Here is a 7,500-nt window from a genome sequence, read left to right as displayed (position 1 = left end):
TTATGGGCAACTCATTGCTTTTAAGGTGGCAATAGACTCAAATTCTTAAGTCAACAAAAGAGCATACGATCCTCACAATTTTGTGATCTCCTGCATGCACTTGGGCGAACTCGATCTGCTTTAAGCTGAAGTCCAGTTTGCGAGGATATTTGAACTGAGATGCTATAATGCTGGATCATGAGAATCATGTTAGTGAAATGTCGATCTCCCCTTCAGAAAACCACTGAGTTGTGGAATTATATAAATTCTACAAGGCAGTATGGTTACCATAGACGGCCAGGCTCAAACCCCTTGGTTTTAAAACAACTTATCCCGCGGCTTTCCCTACGGTATTAGGACTGGAGTTGTCATTGCTGTGCCACTCCTACTCTGGAGACCAACCGTAGATATTTTGGGGATGACCTAACAATAACAACAAAGTGCCCATTATTCAGACATTCCGTCACTGGTTCATATACCTAACTGTGTTAGACTGATTACAAATACGACCAAAATCAAACTCTTGTCAATAACTGGAAAGCGCTTTGGAAAGAAATTTCTTCAACATATACTGCGTAGCATGAAATTTTGCGGGTTCAATTTTTTTGCGGATTTTGCAAATTGACCCCGATCCGCAAAAATTGGTTCCCACAGAATTAAAAAAACCCGCAACACAAAGCGCTTTTAATTGACTTGTGCCACTTGGCGATATAGATGGTTTTCAATCTCGTGATGAGACGGTCATGTTGGTGCACAAAACAATATAAAATTATGGCTTATGTTTTGCATTATAATAGAGTCAAATTCCCAAGACTTTTTTCTTTATTGATGGCTGCTGTGACCACAGGCAACCCAAGCTTGGTACACGATTTATAGAGTTTGTATGGGATAATATACTTTGAGCTTATAAATGCTAAAGTAAGCTGTAAATGTAGAAATAAACTTCACTTACCTCTTATGTACAGTTGTCCTCGTCTTTTCTGTGCAATCGGAGGGCAAACTGTGTCCGTTTTAGACTGGTTTGTGACTTACGAATTTTTACGATGTCGTTAGTTGTCATTTCCCTTCATAAAGAGAAGAAAGACTGGTGACTCGCGGCGACCTCGTCCCACAAATTGCTCTCTCACCACAAAGCAACGGTCCCAATCGCAATAAAAACACCACAGACTTAAGGCCATTAAACTTCCTATCACACAACTCCATTCCGGGACAACACAGCGATTTTTGGCGGATAAATTCTAAATAATGTTGCACTCTCATTGGCCGAGTGTTTGAAATTGTCCAATGAGAGTGCAGAATGTAATATGATCGCCATCAAGCTATAAGGGCCGTAGCCAGAAATCTAGCTGAGCGCATAGGAAGATTATAGAAAGCCGAACATTATTTGGAATTTATCCTCCAAAAATCGCTGCGTGGTCCCGGAATGGAGTTGATGTGATAGGACATTTATCTGGCCTTAAGGCTGTGGTGTTTTTATGGCGATTGTGACGGTTGCTTTGCAATGGGAGAGCAATTTTCGCGACGAAGTCGCCGTGAGTCACCAGCCTTTCTTCTCTTTATGAGGGGAAAACTAACGACATCGGAAAAATTCGCAAGCCACAAACCCGTCTAAAACGGACACAGTTTGCCCTCCGATTGCATAGAAAAGACGGGGACAAATGTACGTAAAGGTAACTGAACTTTATTTCTACATTTACAGCTTATTTTGGCATTTATAAGCTCACAGTATATTGTCCCTTACAAACTCTATAAACAGTGTACTAAGCTTGGGCTGTCTGTGCTGTGACGTCAAGTGACAATCATCTATTCACTGGACTTAAGGACGGTGGCTACTATTGTTATTGCGCATACGTTCTGCGCATCTCGAGATACTCGAATTTCCTATCGGTGATGCATACTAATACAGGGATATTTTTGCGCGGTTTAAAACTATCCGGAGAAAGTAGATCTTAGTAAGTACCCTTGGTATCCAAACAGAAAATTGGGGGTAACCATGCATTTTTAAGATATAATTAAGCTTCAATTTGAGAAAGAACGCCATACGTTGCTTTGTATTTTAAAGCTTTTTACAAATATTGTTCATGAATTATCTTTCAAAAATGCGTGGTTACCACCAATTTTCTTTTTGGATTTCAATAACACTTGTTAAGATCTACATTTCCTGCATAATCACACACGGGGGCAAAAATATCTTTAATTAGTAGGCACCGTCCTTAAACAAGAACATTTAAATAATTTTCCATTGCAAAAGCAACCAGAGCTTAGACACATGCAGCGGTTTGTATCGCAACCAAAACAATATGCAGAAGATTACATTAGAGTATAATAGATTGGCACGAAGGGGTCACATTTGCGAGGGCTTCTAGAAACAGGCAAATGGTATTAATGAAACGTTGTTTTGTTGAGTAGGCTTTTTGCTTTGATCGTTGTTGTCCAGTTCCTTTTGCGCTGTAATGTATTACAGATATCGCATGTCTCTAATACAGTATGTAAGTAGAGTGAGCTGTGACTGAAAATAAAATGAGTTGCTTCTCTGCTGTTTTAACAGAGAATCGCAAAAATAAGTTCCCAACAGAAATTTCAGTATTCTCGAACCGCAAAAATTTGTTCCTGCAAACTACAAAAAGCTGACCATCCAGAAAATAAAACTCGTGCTACAAGGTAAGCTCTATACACCTTATTCGTAAATGGCCGCTATTTTAGCATTATTTTGTTTCGTTGCAAATTGGCCCTTTTGGCCTCGCTTTCAAACGTAGAATTCAGAAGAGTTTTAACCTTGAACGAGGCCAAAAGGGCCAATTTGCAATCAAACAAAAGAAGAGTAAAACCTGCTAGCCTAATTCCGCCCGAGAAATATGCCTTTTTTCATATATTTATTAGTTTGTTGGCGTAATATTCTCTATTATCGGAATGACGGGGTGACGGAATGACGGAGTGACACAATGATGTTTGTCATTTGCGATTTTCCGCCATTCCACGTTTTTGGATTTTCAGTCATTCCGCCATTCCACCGATCCGTCATTCCATGTTTTATGGTGCCCTACGTGAATAGCCTTTTTGCAACAAACTGGTCACATGACTGACTCTTGATGAACTTAAAACTCGGACTTTATATATTCCAGAAATGAAAAGATCGTGTTTGTCTTAGCCAGAATACAAATTTTCAGAGAAATACCACTTAAGGTAAAGATTGTAGTAGTATGTCAAAAAGGAGTGCAAGTGTTTCATCATGGGTTCCAAACACCGAGAAACAGATCAAAGGACGACGCCGTAGGTGGAGTGCTTTTATTGTTTCGAGGTGTTTCGAACCCCTGATGAAACACGAAGCACGAGTCTTTGACATGACTTCTCCAATAATCTTTTTTTGCTAAGTGTGAGTGTGATGTGAGGATCTTTTGTTTTATCAGGCAAGTGATAGTATTAAAGAAAGGAATATTCAATATTTGGGTGAGTTTAAAAGGTAGAACTGGGCAAGTCAGAATGACGTCGTTTTCGCCTTCCAAAATCGTCTTCCCAAGAAAGTGATTCGGTAAACGAGGCCGTTCCAGTATCAACTAAATATATAATAACAATTGGACTGTGAACATTTTCGCCGAATGGCTGAGGTTAACAGGTGTACAACTGCCGGTTTTAGATTGTGGTGGACTTTTCAAAAGACTACGACGTACACAAGGTTCAAGCCTTGAGTGCAGACATGGATGCTCTTAAGCTGAACTATTCATCTTTGTCACGCGGAGGATATTTTGGAGTCCGTGGGGAATAAAGGCTTTGTCTTTGCATCGTCTTTGCCCGTCCAGCCTCACTCTGAATGAGAGGTTAGACGGGCAAAATCTTTTGTTTCGACATTGAGTGATATGGGACTATTGGGTGTCCAAATTCGTTTTATCCGCTGGACGCTAATGATAAGGGGTACCACGAAAATTTTATGTCTAATGATCGGAAAATTTAAAATGCATTGTGTGCGAGTAGTTTATTCATATCAGGTTTTTTCTTGAAGGTTTATTAGCATAATTTAAGTGTCTTGATCAGTTTTACGAACTAACTCGAGTGTTTCTTGATCTGTAGTTTCATTGGGTATCAAGATACATGCACCTGACCAAAATAAGGCACTCCGATTGTCTAATAGCCTTATGAATTATTAATGAGTTTGAGAATGACCATTTTAACACTCGGAAGTCTCTACTTTTAATTACGAACGAAAAGCTTTTGCACTGTTGTGTAATTTTTTATAATTACGCTCCACAAACAGAGCTCAGATTCCAATTTTTACCATGGGTCAAATAAGCGAGAAAAAATGTGCAAGGGTGGAAATTTTCAGACTTTCATATTTCCAAAGGGAAAATTTTAAAGCGGTACCGGTTTGAAAACTTAGAAAAATAAAGGGAAAATCATTGAAGCGTGACTGGGTGGCAAAGCGATCTTTTCCCATACAAATCCTTTTAGATTCTTTCAACTGTAACAACACCTGTTTAAACGACATACTTACGAAAATCGGCGTGGTAGCATATTTTGAGCTTCCCTTTTTATTTCTGGAAAAAATAAATGAAACCAGTAGAATCATCGTGTTTATGAAAAAAGGTTTACTTGGCGAATTTTTGTAAAAGGCCTATTGGTCTTAAATTATGGTAGTTATGTCGGCAGTTGTATTCTTAGCATGTGTGTAGCCCAAGAGATTATGAGGTAAGATTACCTCAGAATCTCTAATACCCTTAGCGCATTTTACTGAGGGCCACAGAGCATGTCCAGCTGTCAAGAGTGGCCCTCTCAACTAAAGCCTTTACTTCGTTGCTGACTTTCCCATTTACGATACATTTACGATGACCTTTTATATGCTTCAATTCATGGCAAAGCGTAAGTTAATGAAATACAAGGGACACAAATTAAAGAGGTAAAAAAAATGGCGTCTGTTAAGGCTAACCTAAAAAAGTAGGCAGCTTCTCGTCTTGTCTTGAAGACCGTTTTTTAGTGTAAGGACGCAGTGTCTAAATGGACCAGGTATGATAACTATATCTTTTAGGATAATAGTGCATCAAGTTATGAAGCAGAATGGAATGTAAATAATTTTTCTCAGAGGCATTAATAATTCATAAGGTGATCATCCAACCAAGATACGCCAATTTCGTCACGTGATGTGGTTTGAAACCCCGGTGGAGCACTGGAATGAAGCACTGTCGATGAGTTTCATATAATATCAAACCCTAGAGTTTGATAAAGCATCAGACTTAAGTGAACTCATTCCTTAATTTGAATATTTATTCAATAACACGTATTTGAATAGTTAAAACAAAGACACCAAAATGAACAAACAAAGACGTATCAAGCGACTGAAACAAATGGAAATCGTAATCTTTGAATAGACCACTGACTTCAACAATGGGTATTTTTATCAATCTCTGTTTTCCAATTCTCAGCAAGATTTATTAAGATTCAAGATTTATTATTATATATTATGCATTATTTAAGAAAATACATAATGGCCATAACAATTAAAAGAATGAAGGAAATAGACTAATTATACATGAGTGAGAAAAAGTGGAAAGGTGCGTAGTGGCCATAGTAGGAAATGCTTTCGAGATGGCCACTACCACAGGGTTAGGGTTCTCCCATTTTATATACATGGATTCCTTAAGCTTCACTTGGTACTTAGTGGCTGCAGAGTCCAGGATCTCGAAGCAATCCTGTGTGCAGGATGCCTTACAAGACTCTGAACTCTGCAGATGTTTAAAAACGTTCGAAGATCTGTCTGAAAGTAAGTGCTCGCGCACTCGTGTGGAGAAGTGTCGGCTGGTTTCACCAACATAACAAGCATTACAACTTGCACACGAAAATTTATAGACCACACGCGTGCGAAGCCCTACAGGGACAGCATCTTTCACATTAAAAAGACTCCTGATTTTGAAAGTAGTGAAGACTAACCTTATATCAATAGGTTTACATAGCCGATTAGCAAGTTTGCGTATACACCTCTGTGCCGTGACTGAGAAGTGCCCAACGTAAGGGATTTTAAAGAAAAACTTAGGTGTTTCCCTGGCTCGATTCCTGAATGAGACTGTGTTTTCCCTCCCTTGACTGCTGTCTGAATATATTTAGAAATATATTTGTTGATAAGGTTTTCAGGGAAGAGATTCCTCCGCAGAATGACAGACAATTTTTGAAGATCAGTATGGAACCCCATCCAAGTGTTGTTTATCTTAAAAGTTCTATCAATCAAGGTTTTGATTAACCCCAGTTTGTAGGTAAAGGGGCAAAAACTCAGATAACTGGTGAGCAAACCTGTGAAAGTTTTTTTCCGGTAAACGGTGGTTATACTTTGGTGCGGGTCAGTGTTATTGATTAGAACATCTAGGAAAGGTAGAACATGGTCAGCCTCCCGTTCCATTGTAAAGCGTATATTGGGGTGTTGATTGTTGATGTAATTGAAGAAAAGGGTTGCATCCCGTTCAGAGCGGAAAAGGCAAAATGTATCGTCTACGTAGCGACGATAGAATAAGACCTCTGAATCCCCGTATTGATCCAACCATATATTCTCATGGTGACCCATAAAGAGATTGACTCTCTCCCTGTAAGGAACTAAGCGTCACTCATTTAAATTTTTGTTTTGTTCTGTTTTGATTTAATACGCAATATTGACAACGCAATGTAACGAAGTTTGTAAGATCGCGCGCGCTTTAAATTCAACGGCGATTTCAAAATATGTAACACTGAAGATGACGGATGTACCGTCGAAACATGTCTGGAAAATTAAAGAAAGTTGTTATGTTTATACGAATATCTATATTGTTGTTGCTATCTAGACCTTTTGAAAAAAAAATATGTATTGAAGTGAACTAGTAAAATAGATGGTACAGATAAAAATAAAATTAATGGTAATAAGTGAACAAATTGACAAATTCACTTAAATATACAATATTATTTACATCAATGAGTTGCATCTAAGGAGTGTTACATTAAGTTCACACACACACACAAACAAAATGTTTGGCTGTTAAGGAGGTAGCGCTTATGCTGTTTAATAAATGAAGAAAAAGGTAAAGTTTGATAAGGTATATTTTCCCAAATTTTAGAAGCTGTTGGTGTAAATCTTGAAAGCCCATAATTGGTTCTGGATGATGGTCTGCATAAGTTCTCTCTTGAGGCATATCTAGTATTATAGCGATGAATTCTGGATGCAGATATTATTAAATTACGAAGAACTTCTGGGGTGTTAAGTTTATGGATAAAGCATGCTATCCTAATATTGAATACATTGTCAAGAGTGCAAATTTCGAGCAGTTTATAGTAAATAGAAGCCGTTTCTCTTTGGGAAGCAAAAAATATGGACCAAATACATTTGTTTTGTCTTATTTTAACAGTTTGGAGTCGAGTTTGGCTTGCTTATTAAGTATGCCCAGATCCTTTGCTAATCGATAATTAACATGCTGTATTTGGGTATCCCATTTTAAAGTATCATCGATAAAAATTCCTAAATACTTAGTATCACTTCTCGGTTGAATATCGGAAGCTGTTATGGTAATACATACC

General features: G+C 38.1%; 1 protein-coding gene across 2 annotated transcripts in view; it reads left to right on the top strand.

The window, feature by feature from the left end:
• Positions 1–7,500, top strand: part of LOC138007499 (protein Wnt-7a-like) — a 25,211-nt gene that overhangs the window by 13,357 nt on the left and 4,354 nt on the right. The window lies entirely within an intron of this gene.

The sequence above is a fragment of the Montipora foliosa genome, chromosome 6 (assembly GCF_036669935.1).
Source record: "Montipora foliosa isolate CH-2021 chromosome 6, ASM3666993v2, whole genome shotgun sequence".
Classification (NCBI taxonomy): Eukaryota; Metazoa; Cnidaria; class Anthozoa; order Scleractinia; family Acroporidae; genus Montipora; species Montipora foliosa.
Note: the sequence above shows the minus strand (reverse complement) of the source record. Positions and strands in the feature narration are given on the sequence as shown.